The following is a 19770-nucleotide window of genomic DNA, read 5'->3' on the forward strand; positions in this document are numbered from 1 at the left end:
CACACACGCGCGCACAGACAAAAGGACACACAGGCGCGAGAGGCGCGCGTACTACGACGAAAGATGTTGATTTAATTTATGATCGCACGATGGCATAGTAATTCGATTTACCCACACGTACCATCAACAACTGAGAAGGCAGAGAGGAAGAAAGTGAGAGAGAGAGAGCGGTAGAGAGTAGGAGGAAGCTGGTCAGGGGTGAAGGAAAAGGTCATATCAAATTGACAGGACGTATCACCTTCTGGTGATTATTATTTCCTTATTTTTTGTCTGTGTGTGTGTGGGACGCCCATTAGAATCGTTCTTCGCGAGCTGGCGACGTGCAAAGCAGTATGGATTAGCATTTTCGGTCCCGGATACACGTGTACCGGGCCTGAAAATATCGAACAAACGAGTGTAGGCTGGTGAAGATGCCTTTCCACGCGAAGACAGCAGCAAGTGGAGGAAACTTCGACAAACCACTTCGACACCCACGCCGAACGCCCATTCCCCCTCTCTCCCCCGAAATGCTGTCAATGCAATCGTAGAACTAATTCCTTCGGTTCCCATTCCGTGTCAGTGATTTGTCCGTGAAACATCAAAGGACATATCGGTTCTCCATCACTGCACGGGCCCGGGGAGGCGGGTGTTATGATGACGAGACGGTAGAAGAAGAAGAAGAAAATATCCGCCTGAAGCTAGCCTGAGACGGGCTACGAAGGAGAATCGATACGAGCAGGCTTAGTTGCCATCAGTGCACACCAGAGGGCACTGTTTGTTGATACTGTTTTTCTTTTCACTTACACAGCGCACAAACACACATACACTCACCTCCACACACACACACACACACTCGCTTTGAGTGGAAAAATCGTTAGTTTGTACGCTTGGTAAGGGCTATAGTTTCGATAACTTTTCAAGTATTTTCAATAATGTTGTGCCACTGGCGGTACGATTCCCGACTGTTCACTTCAACTGTCATACTGATGTTGAGTCTAGGCCTACTAGATTAAAATCAGAAAGGTACACATATCCCAGCGAAAGTATCTTGATGACCTACAGCACTTGGTTGGTTCACATAACGCACACTGTCATGCGGTTAGATGTTAGAGTCACTTTTGATTGGAAGTTTCGGTGGTGGAATATCCTCACACTTCACCAATAGCCTCTGTTTCTCAATACACACATCGCTTCACATTCCACATTGCGATCGAAACGACAACAACAACAACACAATCAATATTGTAAGCGCCTGGCCGCTGGTTTCAATTTTCACCAGAACCTTGTTGACCTTATTCCCACCATTGGATCGACTTCCCGAGCTCTACACACACACACTAACACAGCCATAGCGGACCCCGCTGTAAAAGCCATCCCTTGGCTCGCTGGGCTGACTTCTTGCCGTCCCACTCCCTCGTTGCCTGCTGTCACAACTCACCTACAAACCACGACCAACCATTTCCACCCAAAAGCCTGCCTGCTCGCTGTCGGACCAAGACCGACCACTTTTGCACGCCTGGCACCACCAGCGACGGGACAGCTTTTTTCACGCACCGAATTCCGTTTGCATCAGCCTGTTTTGAAACGCATTTCAGCACTTCAGCACCGAAAAAGGGGAGCACACAACGAACGCGCGCGGGCACAAACTCCACATCAGCAGCCACTACTACTGCGCTTGGGTAACGACGGTAGGCGATGACATTCGCAGCGCACCAGTTTTCGTCTCGGCTCGGGCCCCGACACCGTTCATCCGCGTTTGGTGCCGTATGACAGCGGTAATGAGTAACCCGGGGGTCGCCCACCCATACACACGCACGGCCACGGAAAAGGAAAATTTCGCCGACACAGACACAGGGCCTACACACGGGAAGCTAATTGCAGGCGGGCGAACGGGAAGAAAACAATGGCACTCGCAGCCGGGGACACTCTTCTAGCTGGGTGTTCATGCGCTGCTCGTGCTCGTGTTGGCTCGTGAACGCTCCAAACTGTCAAAAACCCTTCCCGGAGCGGGAGCGCTGTCAAAAGCTGCCCGGCCAGAAAAAGGTAGCCCGGCTGAGTTGCCATACCGCTGGCGCCATCCGGGCCGGGTCAAAACGTTTTCCCGTTGTCCTCCCGCAATTCCTTTGCGTTACATCCCTCTCTGCGTACGCCGAAGGCTCCAACGAGTGGTCCGTGCGCTTCCAGCTGCTCGTTATCACCGCGTCGCAAGGTTCCTGGAATGGTACGAGTCGGCGCAACAAGGCGCACTACACTTCCAGTGGAAGTCGGATGCTCGCTCGCCGTGTTATGACATTCCATTCCATTTTCCAGCCAGAAAACACGTGCTCTGCTTCGGGTGGACTCGTTCGTTCTTTTTTTTGTGTCTGTGTTGCTTTCGACACGATTGTTGTGGTTGTTGTTTTCGGGCAGCGGGTTCGTATAGGGAAATTTATCTTGTCAATGATTGATTCGGCCCGATTCCGGTTGAGGCGCTAGTGTGTTTTGTGTTGGAGGATAATTCAAACAGACAGAATGTGTAACGGTTTTTTCACGCTTTGCGCAACGGTTTGATGAAGGACCAGGCTGCTCCATCGGAAAATAGGGGTCCGTGGGGATTGCTGCGGAAAAGGTGTATTTATGCGTATCCATTTAGATTGAAATAATACATAAGTTGTAACCGTATAGAAAAATAGATAATTTTGAATGATTAGATATAATTTATTCAGGTTATGTAGGGAAATAAAGCAATTGGAGTAACCGGAAAAAGCCTTGCAATGTTTAGGCCTAAAGGAAAAAGCAAAGCCGTCTCTTGACAAATTTCAACTTGAATTTGATCGCACAATCTCTTCTCTTACAATTATATAAAATATTTAAAATTTAATCATAATTTAAGTCATTGATGTCCTTTAATGTTTAACTGTCTTTTTTAATGAAAATTTAATTAAAAATGGTTTTGGGAATCTGTACTGGATTGCTCATCTCTCTCTATGTATGTATCTCTTTCTCCCTCCCTCCCTCCTCTCTCTCTCTCTCTCTCTCTCTCTCTCTCTCTCTCTCTCTCTCTCTCTCTCTCTTCTATCCCATTTCTTTTTGATGGCCTGTTCACGATCATTCTCCGGGATGGTCGGTCCCTGGCTGCAGCCTTTCATCCATGTAGACACCCGATCCCCGACATGTCTCGCTTCACCTAATCCAGCCATTGTACGAGTACTGTACGAGTACGCTGTGCTCTCCTGTGCATTATGCCGAACTGGAGATCGCTGTCAAACACCTTTTTGATAGCACATCAGGAGGTGTGCTGGAAAAGCATTGCTCACACATCTGTTTAGACATTAAGCCAAAGTATTGAAATAATAAAGTAACAGGTAACTTCACAAATCTAAACAAAGTAATAATAACGATCTGAAAGAAGCAATTGTAAATTGAGTTTTTTCTTATAAATCACAAGCAACCGTTTGTCCTCTAACTATTTTTAAGATTTTTTTCTTTATCACTCCTCTAAACTATGTAGTTGTAGAAACACCCCAGAAACATCGCTTGCTTAAAAACTATAGTTTTCCCATATCCCATACCCCCCTTCCACCTCCTCCCCCATATTGTATCAATCCAAAACACACATTTTTTTCCTTATCGCCCTGATACGTGCATTACGCACATCAAGGAAGAAGGAAAAACGTGTTCGTTACGATCTGACTTCACCATAAATAAACCTTTCCGCACCTTACAACACCATACACCATACACCATTCGGCTCTCAGATCGGCGATACCTTCGTCCCGTTGCGCCCTTCACTTCACCGACTTCATCCTAGAATTACGCACTTTCTTACCTTTCTGATCCGCTTTGACGATCGTTTCGAACCCATTCGCAACAGCAACAAACCGGCAGCAAGGCAGTTGATGGAAGTTTGATGTGCTCCCGTCATTCGTCCATCACGGCGCAGAAAGAACGACTGCCGCACGCTCTTGGGGAGAAGGATGAGGACGCCGATTCGCAGTTCGCAACGCATCGCACCAAACACCATCAGCACCTTTTTTCCCCCCACTTGGGCTAATGATGGTTGTGTGTCGGCGCACGGCAACGGATATGTGTGCAAATGGATTGAAGCAGATGGTGCCGAATGGCGCGGGCAATGTGGCTGTGATAAAGGGGCAGGACCAACCAGGGGGCAGGAACGATTGAAACGACTTCAACGATGGGATCAAGCCCGAAACGTCCATTTGCACTATCGGAGCGCCGTGGAGCAGGGACAGTAAGGGGTGAGTGGCCACAGCTGAGGATGAATCAAATCCTTCTCCCAGGAACTATCTGTTTGGAATTTTAAATATATGATAACAGTGTTGCTTTCTCGGCAGCCTTTTTGTGTGTGTGTGTTGAAAACTATAGCCCGTGCAGGGAATGATAAGCATGTCCTGGGTGTTTTAATCATTTTGAAATGAAGGTCTATGCAGTGATGGTAAATATAGTTAGCAAATATGAGAACCGTAATCTAACGTCTTCGTTATCGTACGCCAGATTATTTTTCTTTATCGTTTTTCGGAATGGATTTTGCTTCAAACTATCCCGGTGCCACGTTTTTCACATTTGGTGTCCAGCGTAACAGAAATAATAAACTTTCCCATCCGTGCTCGTCAAGGGAAAGCAATAGAATCAATCCAAAATCAATCGCTACAACAAACGACCCCCGAAACTCAACGAAACCGGTCGGAGCCGGGGTCATTTTCCCCCCTTGGTAGCATGTGTTAAGATAATTTAGAAAATCAAGCAAAGGGGCATAAGAGCTCAAGAGCAGAAGCTAGATCAAACTGTACTATAAGAATGAATAGCCAGAAGAACACACACAGCAAAAAAACACTCCAACCAATGTCAATATCGTACAACAGTCAACGGGACACAAAAAAACTAAAACAATTTCCACTTGCTTACACTGGTGGCACTTTCTTTCCTGCCACCCGGGAAACATGTTTTTTCCTTTATCACTGAATTAAATCTTCCTTCCCGAAGCTTTCTCACGCGCTCGCACAGTCCCTCCACCTGCCCCTTTTTGTTTCCAAATGGAAGGATCAAATTATTTCTTCAAACACACACACACACACACACACACACACATACACACAGTCGGTCCAGTGATTTGAGTGCGATGGGCCACTACCCGGGGCGGATTAGTTTCAAGCGGAGACAAAGCCGAAAGATGGACGAAACTATTCACCGCGTGGCAGGCAATCTCGAACGCACGATCACATACAGCAAGCGCGCACGCAGGATGTGCGTGAAATGGGCAGTCAGGCGAGGAACTAAAAAAGCAAAAGGCACGTATGAAGGCCTACAGAGGGAAGAAAAACACACACACACACAATCTTCACATTGATCCCATTCTGCTACGGATCAATCGACGAAAACGACGGGCTGCTCCTTCAGCAAACCACCGTCCAAAAACTATTCCATGGGTGTGCGTGTTTGTGTGTTGGGTTGTTGTAATTCGAAGAAGGAAAATCTTATTCTTCCTGCTCGCTAAAAGAAGCAGCGAATGTGTTTCCCTTTTTCCATTTTTTTGTCCAAAAACAAACAAACAACGCGGCGTCCGATCGTGCGACGCCCACGGTGCTGATCTTTCCGAAACGACGCAATGACCGAATGGCTTTTCCATTCACCTTTGGGAGGTTTGGAAGCACTGGGTGGCCAGCAAATGGGCGCACACGTATCATGGCCATTTCCCTGTGCATCTGCTCTGCCTGTGCTGTGCTCTGACCGAACCAAAAACCAATCTGTGAGCCCACGCGAGTCAACCCTATTTGCTTGCCTATGTGGGAGCCCCGCTTCTTGTTTTTCTCGCTGCGTGATGAAACTACCACCCAAACCAAGGAATTGGAATGTGTTTACGAAGAGGCGTATCATTTCGGTGCGTCCAAAAACGGGTTCTTCAAAATTCCAAACATTTCCAGCATTTGCCCCACGTACACACGCCGAGTGAAATGGAATTCGCTTCATGCAGATTGTCCGATGGTGGAAAATCTTTGCTTTAACACTTTTTTTCGTTCGCGTCAAGTTGATCCTAAGATTGAACCGCACCGAAAACCACTTGGAATGGCGCGAGCAAGAGAGCAGATTGAAAGGACGGAGTAGTAGGCTCATCAATTCGTGGCACTCGTCATTTAGGCACGTTTTCCCGCCCGAACCGAATCCGTTGAAGGCTTTGGTTTGTTTTAAGGATTAAATCCCGATACAATCCCGCCCCAGTTTGACGCAAATGCCTTCTTACCCTTTGCTTGCAGTGGCAGTGGCTTGCAAAACAACGCAAATAATAATAAACCGTGCGAGAATGGTGCGAAAGCAGGCCACTCTGCTGCTGCTGGGCTGGAAGCACTTGGGAAAATATGACGCGGCTGCGAGCAGCGAGAGGACGATAAAATGCGATGTTTATTGAAATCGGTCGATGGGCTCGGTGCTTACTCGGGTGCGTTTGCGATGTAAATAAGTGATGCTTGAAACGTGAACGTCTTTCGGTATTATTTTTCAATACAAGAAAGCAGTGTGTGGTGTATTGGTCTGTTCATCAAAGGGCGAATTGAACGCTTGCCGGTTAAGAGTAAACTTTATTAAATGTAGATTATTTCGAACGAAAGGTGGAAAACAACCTTATTACATTCCCACTCAACCTTAACACTTCTACCACTTTCTGTACCTTTTGTGCTGTACCAATCGTCTCTTCATCACACACACACACACTCAACACGACCACGAACCTAAAATACAGACCACGAACCTACTCCTGTTTGCAACAACGACGGTGGAAAATGTACAATAAACAGCATTTTTTCACCTTCGAAACAATCATACACGAAAACGGAACAGCTGGCCCCAAAACCCGAACCCCGTCATGTCGTCGTGGATAAAATCACCGCAATCGTAATGATGTGCCAGTGTCTGTGTATGTGTGTGGGTATGCCGTGTCCCGCGCCCCTGGTAACTGTTGAGTGAGAATCTAAAATCCTCACTAAAAGAAGAACATGAGCACTACACACAAAAAAACGCACTAAAATCGCGTCCAAAATCGCGTCCCCAGCACTTTCACCGAAAAGTCATGTTTTTTTTTTGTTGTTGTTGCTCCGCTTTGTTCGCCCCACAAATAACGACAACACCCGTGAACCGTTTTGGCCCGCGGTGCCGATGCCAAAACGTTCCATACAGTCGATCTGTCCGTGGCGCGAAACGCTTCACATACGCTGTACGCACCCGAAGAAAATGTCGAAATAAATTGGTCCGTTTAAGAGAGTTGACTTGCCTTTTCGCCCCCTTCGAGCGGGAGAGGGGGTGGGGAAGATGCCGAAGAACGGGAAAGGAAAAGTGTAAAGTGGCACGCTGCGTTCAAGGCGAAAAAAGTACCACTTTTCCACCCATGAGGTGGAACGCAAACCGATGGCGTTGGCACTTCGTCCCCTCCTCCCCTTCGCATGGGTTGAACGCTTTTCCATTTTTCTCTATAGTTTATTATTTTCTTGATGGGGTAACAGGTGTTTGGAAAATATTTTAGATATTCGGGAGGATTTTTTTCCTCTCTCTATGTGTTGTGTAGATGTGTGGTGGAGTGTTTTTTTTCCTTCTTATTTTTGGGTGATTTTACTTGCCGTTGGTCGATTGTGTAGGGGTAATGTTAGGAGGGAGTGTAAGTAAAAGATTTTGTATTGCGAATTCCATTCGACTTGTGTTTTTAGATAATAGTTTTAGACTTAAGTTAAAATAAATTTGTTTTGTAATAAAAATATAACTTGTTCTTTTTCTAATTGTAATCTAATCTATATTTTCAAAGGGTATATGGTAGGGAATTCATTAATTTTCTCAATTTTTTGTTACATGTTTTCATACTTATACTTAATATTTTGTTAACCCATACATCTTTACCAAATTCTTTTGTGTGTGATACATTTTCCTGTAACACTTTAGCGTTATTCTTCTCTTGAATAATCCCTTCCTTGATATTAAAGTTGTAGTGCATCTGATGCAACTGTTTGAACCTGGTGGTTGATGATTGAAGATAAACTGCAAATGAATCAAACATTTTAACTTCAAACCTCAAACCTCCCCACTCATAAAGTATCCAAACATTGCTATCTTTTCCGAGTTATCTCAACCACTGAGATACAAACCGTACAATCAAATCCACTCGAACCAACCCGACACTGGAATGTAGCTGTTTGTATCGCTAAACCATCAACTGTTCTCCTGCTCCTTGCCTTAATATCTCGTCCTCGAAGGGCGTTCAGCGCTAAGCAAGTGTGGAACGAAAGCGCTTACACGTGTCTCGAACAGCGTCTCGAACACCAGCTGACGGACGGGACCGAACGGTCATTAGGATCAATTGCAGGCACTTGCCATCCCGAGCATCCCGAGAGCGAAAGGATCGCCCCGAAAGGGCCATTAGACGGTTTGTGAATGGAATTTCAAAACAAAATCGGTACGCTTTTGATTTCGTTCAATCAGTGAACCGAAGCGAAAAAATGAACTATCGGTACAAGAGTGTGAACCGACAAGGTAGAGAGAAGCGTGAGTAATCCTACACAAATTGAATTCAAATTTAAATATTAACCTCGTGTTAAGGAAATTGACCTTTCGGATGCTGAGCTGAACAAACAGCATAATTTAACTCTCGCAAAACTGTATGATGTACCAAGAAAATGAAACAAACCTTTGTAGCCAGCAATCCCTCCCTCACTCTCTTACTATCGCTTTGAAACACGGCACAATAAAGCAACCCAATTGGAGTTGGACTAAGAACGAACTCGACCATCCATTACCATCCCTCGCACGAACCTGTTACGTGCGAGAAAAATTATGTTTTAATAAGATTTTCCTCGTGTTCGCCAGGTAAATTAGGGCCTCTTGATAAACCTTTCCCCCTACGTCCATCCGTCTCCCTGGCATCATCCTCCCCTCGCATTTAGCCACATTTCATCCCACTTCCCACTCGGGTATTGGCTCATTGACTTCCAGCGCGGGACTCTTTATTGTCGGCACACGAAATGCCCAGACTCTCGCTCTTCCCATCCAGTTGCCCCAGGGGGAGAGGAGTAATGCCATCGAACGTGGCCAACCAGCTCCTCCCGCAAACAGCAAAAAGTTACCCATCAGCGCTAAATTATACACCGGGGTGGCTCTTCGGTGAGGTGAGTCTTTTGTTTTTTTGCCACCCGTTGTTGCGTTTGGCCCCAATGCCCGGCAATGCCAGAAGAAAAGGCAACCGTCAAACGAGCATCATTTAACCGTCAACATATCCTTCTCGAGAATGGCCTCAGCTACACAGAGAGCTGCGTGTGTGTGTGTGCCTGTTGTACTGCTCTCATGTCCAGTCCCTTTCTTAACAGACACACAATCCTCGCCCACCAACCAAGGATGGTAACGATGTTGATCCGCATTTTTGACGCCCGGTTGCCGTCATAACTTTCCGTAACGGCCGTTTTCACACCTTTTGGATGTTGAATGGAGCCCGGCATCATTTTCCCAGGTTCAGGTTCTTCAACCTTTCTCCCTCCCCCCTGCGTAACGGCTCCGAGAGTGGCGGCGTGTTTCAGAGAAATGATACCTTACGAAGGAAAGCACGATACTGACGGAACGGAACAACGGCTTTCTTCCTTATGTTTCTGCTTTCCCTCCCTCGGTGGAAAATGCCCATTTGCGCCCATTTCCAAAACAACAAACAGACGTAATGGGGGAAAACTACGAAGCATGGAAATAGAAAGAAGTTTTGCCACACTAAACATCCTCTCTTACACACACAGACCGACACACACTCACGAAGGTTTCGTCCGGTTGCGTTACCACGGATGGATTGATGTCTCCCTTTTGCCACGCTATCCACCTCCCAAACGCTGATGCTTCTAAATTCACACTTTCCCGGGTAATATATGCGTGCCGGGTTGATACGGTCGTTTTTCTTTTCATTTTCATCTATCTTTCGATACATCGGTAGGAGAGGAAAGTAAAAAAAAAGGATCTAGGACTTTTACTTTTTTTAGAAAACTGTGAGTGTGCTTGCTGATGCTTTTCCAGTCCTGGACTCGCACGGGCAGAAAGGCTACGATGAAGATGCTTCATATGAGCGTTCGGTTTGCCGGCGTTGCAAAAGGGCTGACGGAGGTGTGCAAGTGCAAAACATTGGCCAACCACCATAACCGATGTGGAAAAACGCACAACACAACACAGCACAGCAAGGTGAGTGGTTTGAAAAGACACAAGGCAAAAATAAAAACAGACACCTTTCAGCCACACAACGAGTGTGGCAGCCCGACTGTGCCTTCACTGCCAAACCGTTGTATATTTATGAGACGGACGGGGTTTTGTGCGAAAAGAAATTGAAACGAGCGTCTTTGCAAATGGTCATACTTGCAAGGATCCTCCGTTCCTGCTGCTGTTATTCAAACGATTCCGAACGAGCGTTTTTATTTTTGGTTATTTTTGGTTGAGTAGCATCAAAGTGTGACGCTTCGTTGTTGTGCCCTTTCCTTGCTTGGTTCATGCTGTCCGGTGGGTTTGCTTGATAGTTGATAGAACCTTCGCATATTCTACCGCTTTTGTTCATATAAATGTACATATTTTAGAAGAGGTGATAGTATACCCTGTTTCAATTGCCAGCTGTCCGGCGCTGATGTGTTCATCATATCACAGGTTGTATTTGTGTGTTACTTTACTAAAGATAAATCATTTCTTATGTAGTTTGAAGGATAATTTTTACTTCATAAATGATATAATTTAGCTTGAATGTAACCAAAAAATATTGACTTTCATTGACTCAAAACCAAAAACTATCATTGACTCTCTTAAAAATGACATTTAAAAGAAGTAAAAAATGGCAAACAATTAGAAAAACCTAAATAAGACATGAAACGCTACATAAAACAGAGCTTAAACACTAAACTGAATCAATAAGAGAACGAGAGAAAGACAATTCACTAAGATAAGTAAGAAATGACGATAAAGATAAAGGGAAAGCTAACTATGATATAAAACACTACATAAAACAGAGCTTAAACACTAAACTGAATCAATAAGAGAACGAGAGAAAGACAATTCACTAAAATAAGTAAGAAATAACGATAAAGATAAAGGGAAAGCTAACTATGATATAAAACACTACATAAAAAAGAGCTAAAACACTAAACTGAATCTATGAGCGAAAGGGCGATAGAAACCCAAGAAGTAAAGAAACCAAATAAACAAGACATAAAACCACACTTGCAAATAGCACAAATCGTCATCTTAACCAGTGTCAACCAGGCATCTACGGATCGTTACATAAAACCCTCCGATCAACAGGCTCCTAGTGTACCAATTGGCTGAATCAACAAGTATCCTAGCCACACACACACACGCACTCCACACAAAATGGTTGCCCATCATTCACCGAGCGTCTGTGCGGCTGGTCCCAAGAAAGGAAAGAAATCAAACAATCTCGTGCGATAAAATAAACAGAACGGTAAACAGGAAATAAACATAACTCAAAGTGTAACAAGCCCGAATGACGACCATTCCATCAAAATACCGAATGACAAACGATGGTTCAATCATTCGTTTATCTTGCCATCATGGACCCTCGGGCTCGGGGCTGTCCCCCCCGTTTTCCCGACCATGACTTCCTTCCAAACATGAACTATTTATGATAAATCACACCACCATAAGTGCCAGTGCTGCTTGCCAGCACACAGTGGTGATGCGTACGAGTACGTGCAGTACGATCGGATGCGGTGAAGGCTCGAGATAACGATCACCACCCGTAAACCGTATCCATGCCTACTATTTTCACTTTCACTGCCTCGGACCAAGCTTTTAGTACACCCTCATGCGGTGAATGACAAACGGAAATCGAAGGAGGCGATGTGGGAAAACGCCAGGAGTTGCTTGATGAAAAGATGCTTCACTATCGAACACAGACACACACACAACACAATTCATTAAATTTTCCATCCAGCACGTACCGGCGGCTGATGGGCCAAAGTGAAACATCATCATTCCGGCATTGGACGAAATTGGACCGGATGCTGGTTCCCTTTTTTTTGCTCTGTTTGTGCGGGTGTGTGTGTGTGCAAAAATGATACCCGATGCGGCCGATGTTTTCCCTTCGTGAAGGAGCCCTCTTTTTTCCTTGTTCGATCCTTTTGGTTAGAAAATCTCGCCTCCTTGTGGTGTGGTGCAAGAGCTGTGGGAAGAAATTGACTTTATGGGGCAGGGCGAGGGGGGGAGGCGTTTTGGCAATTTTCCTCCCCCTTTTTCTTCAATTCCATCACACCGCCAATATTACTTGGACGTAATTCGCTCGCAAGCAATATGTGCCGACCAGGATCGAGATTGCACGAACAACACACACTCCCTTCGATCGTGAGGAGAACCATAACCATCCCAACCTCCGGAGAAAGGGGCAGGAAAATGGGGAGTAGTTCTACGCTGATACATTTCCATTCCCCCCCAAAACCCGCCCGGGGGGAAGGAGCCCGAAAAGACTGACGACTGTGGAATGATTCAAGCAGCCGGCAGCCCGTTCGATCCATACGGAATGAATGGACGGAATCGAACGACCACTTTCACACCGAATGGACCGGCACTGGCGGGGTTCCCCGGCACCGGGTATCGGAAAATAAATTTTTCACGTCGCCACTCCACACACACACGCACGCACACACACAAACACATGTGGTGCGTTTTTCGGGGTGGCGGCAGCGAAACAGGGCGCGTACGTCGCAAAAGGCAACAAATGTGTAATATCAAATCAACCTCACTGTATGGCAGGGAACGGCGAGTGTGAGAGGAAGAGAAAAACAAAACACGTGATGGAGTGAAGAGAGAGAGAGAGAGAGAAAGCAAGGGAAAGCCACTATCCACGACAACCCACGTTCGCTTGCAGCAACCCCAGTCCCGAGAAACGAGTGAGCAGAATTTGGAAAAATTCTTATCAAACTCAAAGACCCCTTTTCGATTTGTGACGCCATCGGCCATCCTGACTGCAAGGGATGGATGGGTGGAACGGAGAAAGGGAAGAAATTGGAAAACAGTTTCTTCATGCGTACCATATCTACTTTCCACTATCTTTAGAAACTGCTCGACCGGGGACCGGGGCGCATCGTGCGCAAAAAGCTACCCCAAAGTGGACGAGAAGATGAAAAACCTTTCGCATCCTTGCCTTGTACACTTCTTCACCCCTTTACGATGTCTTACGCGCAACCCGCAAAGACTTTCACTCCACCGCATAAGTGAAGGCGCAAATGGACCGAAGTGGATGAGGTTCTTTTCTGTCAAACTTTTCATTATCCTTGAACATTTCTCACTTCCACGACACGGTAAGGCTTTCTTTTCTGGGGCTGGGTGGTGGGTGAGTATCTCCCCATCCCCATTTTCTAAACATCTTTACAGTGGAAGCAAAACGGGCAAAAAAACACATCATCTCCACCATAGAACGATATTGAGTTTTTCCGCTAGTATAGAAAAAAACACTTTTCCGCACGTCAAGCATACAAGTCTTTCCCGCACGGGGCCCACACAGGGGAAAACGGGTGGTAAGAGTTATCACGCGTTTGCCGTTGCGTTTGCTGCGTTATCTGGATCCTGCTGCTGAAGCGGTGTGGCGAGCCTGTGCGCGAGCGATCACGCAAGTGGCAAGTGGCGAGATAAATGGCAACATTACGCTGCCACATATTCAATATGTTTGGCAGGGATCGAACACCACCACCCACCACCCGTCTGTTCACTTCCTTTTTGCAACTGCGTGTGTTTTGCAGCACGTGTGTGTTAGCGGCATTGGAGGAAAGCACTTTTACTTCGATATCGATATGTTAACTCGTATTTTATTTTTCTCTCACCAGCAAGAATGTTCTCAGCGCCAACTTCGATTGCAAGGAATGGGCTGTGGGGGGTGGTTGGTGTATTTCATTTTTCCCACCATTTCTTGCCCACGGTTTCCATGGTGCCTCGCTCGGTGGTTTCGGTAGATGTTGATGGCTATCGAACGGTGATGAAGTTGTTCGCTCATTTCTTTACCCCCTTACTTACTACCTATCCCACTCTCACCCACTCTCTCTCTCTTCATTTGCAAATTATTCACCAATCGGTTTGGTGTGTAATGGTTCGGAATCTTGATTAACATGCAGCCAGTTTGTGGGATGGAAAATGTGCAAACTTTCTGGCTGGTGTGCTGGCTGGTTGTTAGTAGCAAAATCGCTCTTTTCGGTGGGGGTGATTTAACGTGCAAAGAATGGGCAAAGTTTGTGAAGCTTGATGAAATGGTTACTGTAGATGAACTTATCTGAATACCCAGCTCATTGGATCAGGTTCGGTTACACTGGCAAGACAAGGTAGGGTGTATTTATTACAATTCTTGCTTGCTTGTGATTTCTACTAAGAATATAGCAGCTGTAGAAAATTGAAATGGTAGTTTGGTGAGTTAATTGCCTGCGCCTACACGCGTAGTCCAAAACAGCCGAAGTCATACAAAATCATGACAAAGTCTGCGCCCTTTTGTTCCGGCATCCTCGTGAAGTTTACCGAGTCGAACCGAATAGTTGTGTTCGATAAACATGTGTGCGTATCAGGTAGCAGCATTTGTACTGCTTACCTGCCGTATGCCGCTGTGATACCGAGCGAGACGCATAGACAACGCGTCTGGAGGACATGTGTAGCCGTGAGGATTTTTTTCTGTGTCTCTTTTGCCTTGTCCTTGCCTTTAGATCCTGATGAGTGAAGCATGCACACCTTTCGGGTACGTTCGTGGTATAAGGACTGTCTCTCTCATGTTAATGGTGAAGATAGAATCGTATGCCATCGGCTCTGCATTCGAGCGTGGGCAGGCCCGTGGACGCCGTTTGTACGCACCCATTGAAGCAAATTACGTAATTATATAATCCTTTTTCGGATTGATGGATAAAATTACTGTTACTGAGTATTCATTAAAAAAAATCGATCTTAAACTGAAATTTCTTCATAAATCATTGATTTGTTTGATTTGTTTCTTTAAGAGAATAGAAAGTTTTTCAGTTTTATTTAACAATGTGCACAATAAATCCCATTTTATCCATTTTATAATAGAAAACGCACTGTATGTAACAGTCATAGCTCATTTCTTAAGACTCATTTACAGAACAACATCATACAAACCATTATTCTCTCACAATATGGAAAACCCCCTAGGACCTTTTTCAGAGCACAAATCATTTGCTGCATTTTAAAATTATTTGCAATTTGTGATAGAAAGAAAAACAAAACCTCCTGACTCATCCTGCCTTTGAATAACTAATCAGCAATCATGCGCTGAAAACACGCGCCAAAACCGCACCGGCAATGATAGACGAAACTAATCGCGCAAACAAAACCGTAAACGAAACCGTAATGCAATCGAACAAAATTTCACAAACCATACCGAATTGATCTATCCCAACCTAGCGGCAACCTTTCGTTTTGTCCCTTTGTGGGGGGGATGCAGCCCGAGATGCAGTTTAAAGAAGCGCAGGGATAGGAAATCCATCATCCCTGAAAACGCACCCAATGGGTATCTTTAGTAACAGTAACAGTATTAAAAAAAGAGGACCGGCACCCCTTATGTGTGCCAAAAAATTCGCAGCATCACACCCCTCAAATCGATCGCATAAAAAAAATGGGGAAAAAGCCTTTAAACGTCGCTCACCACAGTTGGTGGCAGTGGGTCGAATCGCTTGGTAGGTCAAATGGCAAGCTATCTAGGCGTATAGTTCCCCCTGTGCTATTTTTTTTTTGTTAGTTTCCCCTCTCCGAGTCCTTTTTTATCCTTACGACACGCTTGATAATGATTAGCCTGTGTCCCTCTGCGCACAACAGTCACAGCGGTAATATTATAGCTTTATGCTTTCACCCAGTGCGCACCCTAGCAGTGCAGTTTTTCCTCTTCCCCCTTTTGTTTTGCAAACCCACCCTACCAAACAATAACAATAACAACAATGTAAAAAAGCCGGTTGCGTTGCATTTGCTAAAATAAATCCCAATTTTTTGCATTCCCTTTCCTAGAACGAATGCAACCAAAGACGGGAAGAATGAAATGCGGCACACTCCCTACACTGACCATGGAGACAGGGTGAGGAGACACGAGACAGTGGCGCTAGAGTGGCGAATTTTATCCTGTTTTTTTCTCTATTCTGTGCAGGAAGAATTTGGCATTAACATTAACACTGCTGCGTTATAAGGCCAATCGAACGTTACTGTATTGCAGAACGGACCGACCCAACTGGCAGCATTGTTTCGGGAGAAATGCTTTCCCCTTCGAACCTGCGTATCCTTTCACATTATTATCAACATCAACCGATGGCTCACATTGTATGCGTGTGTGTGTGTCTGTAGGATAATTATCCCTTGCTCATTGTTCCTTACCCCTCGGGGGAATTTGGTGGTGCATTGAGATTCACATTTCGCCCGCTTTTGTCACCACATCCCACAAACGCAGGGATTTCAGGGTGACATAAGGCTTGCTGCAATTTTGAAGCCCAATTGTGTATTGAACAGTGATTTTTTTTATCAATTTCCAACCCCACAACCCATAATGTGCGTGCCAATTGTATCTTAATGGACAGTGGCCAAGAGCACAAGGTTGCTGACCGAATCCACATAATGCTTCATATCTATCTTTTTTGTTTTTATCCGGAGGGGTGACATTCGACATCCACAAAAAGAAACCGGGAAAAGATCGAACCTCCGATCGTTAATGACACATGCCACAAACGCGCGCACACACACACGTACAAGCACACGAAAGGCACATTTACAAAGATTAGAGACATCTGAACCGTAACGCTTAAAAGGTCAAATGAAGGCGCTACTACACGCGCACTATCCAACTTTTTGGTGCAGTATAATTCGCCCAAAAAAAAAATGCGAGAGATAATAAAAACACAGCACTTTTCCGGATTGTTCCGCCCGAAGACGGGGCAAACAGACGAAACTTTTGTGTTTTGTGCTATTAAAAAGATGGCTTATCCGACTGTCCGGTTTATGGGTTTGAAGGGATACGGAGAGAGAGGGCTGCTTTTGTCTTGAACTCCGAAGACCAGACCAGAAGCATCTCGTTAGCATCCACTGTCGCATACGGCCGGTCCCCGCCATGGAGGGAGAAAGATTTATAAGACGACTTTGCAGCGTTTTCGGCTGACGCGTGGTGCGTGCCATAAATTATATTCCCCATCACAGAAGTCGCCCAGGAGCTGGTGGTGATGGTCAACCCTTCCACAGCAGCAGTGCCTTGACTGTGATGCTTTGAGATGCCTTTGAACTGCGATAAAATGGAAGCATAAATGTCATTAGAATTACTACGTAAAGTAACTCGAATTGAGCGCGTCTTATTGCTTAGATAAGTTTAATTGTTAATTCGTTCGATTAGGAATAGGACAGGGAAATGCTTACTTATCATATTAATTAAAGAGCCGCTTCGTTACAAACAAGGCAGCAGATTGATTGACGAATTACTCATTGAGCCTCGTGTAACCGCGTGTACTCTAACGTCTAACCCTCAAAACGACGGTGATGTCTCTGATACGACCCCATCAAGCATTTTTCTCCCCTCCGTAATCGTTTTCATGGTCCAGTTGCGTCCAGTTCTCCAGGCCAGCATTAACCAGCCTTCCGCCCTCCGCACAGCATGATTTCTAACCTTCCTCAGGAAACAACGATAGTTTTAATGCTTCAATATATATGTATATTTATGTATATTTGCCATTTATTTTATTACCCGTTTCATTACTTTCCGTAGCTCCGTTTGGCTCCTCCGTAGCGGGCTGATGGAATGGAATGGAAGCATACGTTGTCGGGCTTCCCGCACCCGCAAATAAAGATCTATTGGAAGCGAGTGAAGCGACATATTATGTGTTCTACGCCAAACGGACGGCGTGTCGCAGTCTTCCAGCTAAAGCTTCCCACATATTTTAGCCATACACAGCCAGTCAGTCAGTCAGTGCCGTCAGTGCCACCTCATCCCACTCCAAGGCGCAAAAACTATCTGGACAACAACTCGACGACAACTGGCGCACAAATCGTTTGCCCTTTGCTGTGTGTTGGCCCTAATGTATCGTTCCTCGCAGCACACACCGCCTCTGCCTGCCTGGCTGGCTGGCTTGTATCTAGTATCTTAGCTAATTTTCTTTTACATCATCTTATCCTCGCTTGCCTCCTGCACATCAGTCAACGGATCGAACGGAAACTCGTCAAAATTAGTCCAGTGTACCGAGGCCACGGGTAAAGAGGGGGATCGCAAAGTTGAGCAAAACTGATAGCATACTGCTGGCGGAAGAGAACGAAAAAAAAAAACGAATCACGGAGCTCGTGTCCTTTCCTGCCGGAACACACGGCCATTCCCATTTTGGCGGAATTCACGCGCACTCTCCGCGCTCCCTCCTACAAGTCAGCGGAATCCAAAACGTGAACACAAATGAACGTAAATAAAAACAAATTTAATGAGATCATAAAACTGGATTCTTTACCACGCCACACACGCGCCTTCCCCGCTGGCGCTGGTCACAGCGCGTACAATGAGAATCCCGACCGGCACGCGTGGTGCTGGTGGTGGTCATGCAATGGTGGAAAGGCAATGAGAGACAGCGAGGATTTGTCTGATAAAATGCGATGAAAAGAAGTGAACGAAAGACGATATAAGACTGTTTAATAGACAAACCCCACAGGCCGAAAGTTTATGTGCCACGGGCAAACATTGTAAGCGTCCCGAGGGGGGGAGGAGGGGGGGAGGGAAAGCGGTCCCACTGTCCATTGCCCCAAAATGCCTCCGCTGATCCATCATCCTTTCACCCATCCTTTCAGGGCGGGGAGTTGGGGGGACGATAGACGATGCTAGGGAAAACTGTTTGTCCACGGACGCCACAGTCGGGGACAGAGCGTAGCTCGTATTCATGAGCAGCATGGCGTAATTCTTTCCGAGCCTCTCCTTCTCCAACCACTCACCCGCCGATCCACAAGGGATGAAATAAAAAGCAATTTAATTTATTAACCAAACATACACAAATAATACAAACCTATTTAATCATAATAACACACGCGCACGCAGATAGATCGCTCTCCCTCCCTTTCTTGTGTGGATAGTTAGCGGTTGGAGAGCTGGGAGGGATTTCGGTGACTTCGGTGATTGCAAAACTGTCGCGACAAGCGTCTCTCTCTCTGCAAAGTCTGACTTTCGGGTGTGAATGACAAGTTGCAGGCAAAAAGCTAGTGTTTGTTGCCAAAAAGACAAGCAAGCATCACAATGGAACGTGTTTTGCTTTTATTCTTTCGGCAGATTTATCGCACAATTGGCGGTGCAGCATTGGAAGACGCAGTTCCGAAGCAGAACTGAACTGTTTTCTGTACACGCGACACTCTAGATCCCCGGGATGGCTAGATCTCACACAGTAGATCTCCGACATGCGGGTGCGGGTGTTGTACGCGCGTTTTGGTGTTGTTTCTTGTCTGTACAACTGTATTTTGGATGATGGTTCTGGGCAATTAATAGACCTTGGCGACTCGATTCAATTGACTGCAATTAAGCAATTGCTAGTTCGGGGAAGGAAAGAATAATTGCTACGTTTTACTGATCGCGTTTTTCTGGATGTGCTGGAATGGGAGCAAAAAATGAGCATAAGGCATTCAAAATACGACAAAAATACGTCCAATGGGAGAGTCTTCAGAAGAAAAAAATCAACCAATCTTTCACCATATTGCATAAAACTCTTGCTCTGAATGCATAAAAACTCCCCAGTGAAATGTCCTACCAAATTTCCATATTCCGGAAAGAGCCGGCATTTCATCATCGTGATCGCTTCATTGATAACG

At 45.6% G+C, this 19770-nt stretch overlaps 1 protein-coding gene across 7 annotated transcripts in view; it reads right to left on the reverse strand.

Annotated features, from left to right (window-relative positions):
• The window catches only part of LOC1277923 (voltage-dependent L-type calcium channel subunit beta-1), a 105635-nt gene extending 103938 nt beyond the window's left edge, over positions 1–1697 (reverse strand). For 2 of the 7 annotated variants that reach the window (XR_009766302.1, XR_009766303.1), the window contains exon 1: positions 1418–1675. The gene's annotated coding sequence lies outside the window, so the exon portion shown is untranslated. Of the gene's footprint in view, positions 1–1417 lie in introns of all 7 variants that reach the window. The other 5 variants (XR_009766304.1, XM_061659448.1, XM_061659432.1 and 2 more) reach the window with 5 other exon arrangements.
• Between the last annotated feature and the right edge of the window lie 18073 nt (positions 1698–19770).

The sequence above is a fragment of the Anopheles gambiae genome, chromosome 3 (genome assembly GCF_943734735.2).
Source record: "Anopheles gambiae chromosome 3, idAnoGambNW_F1_1, whole genome shotgun sequence".
Lineage (NCBI taxonomy): Eukaryota > Metazoa > Arthropoda > Insecta > Diptera > Culicidae > Anopheles > Anopheles gambiae.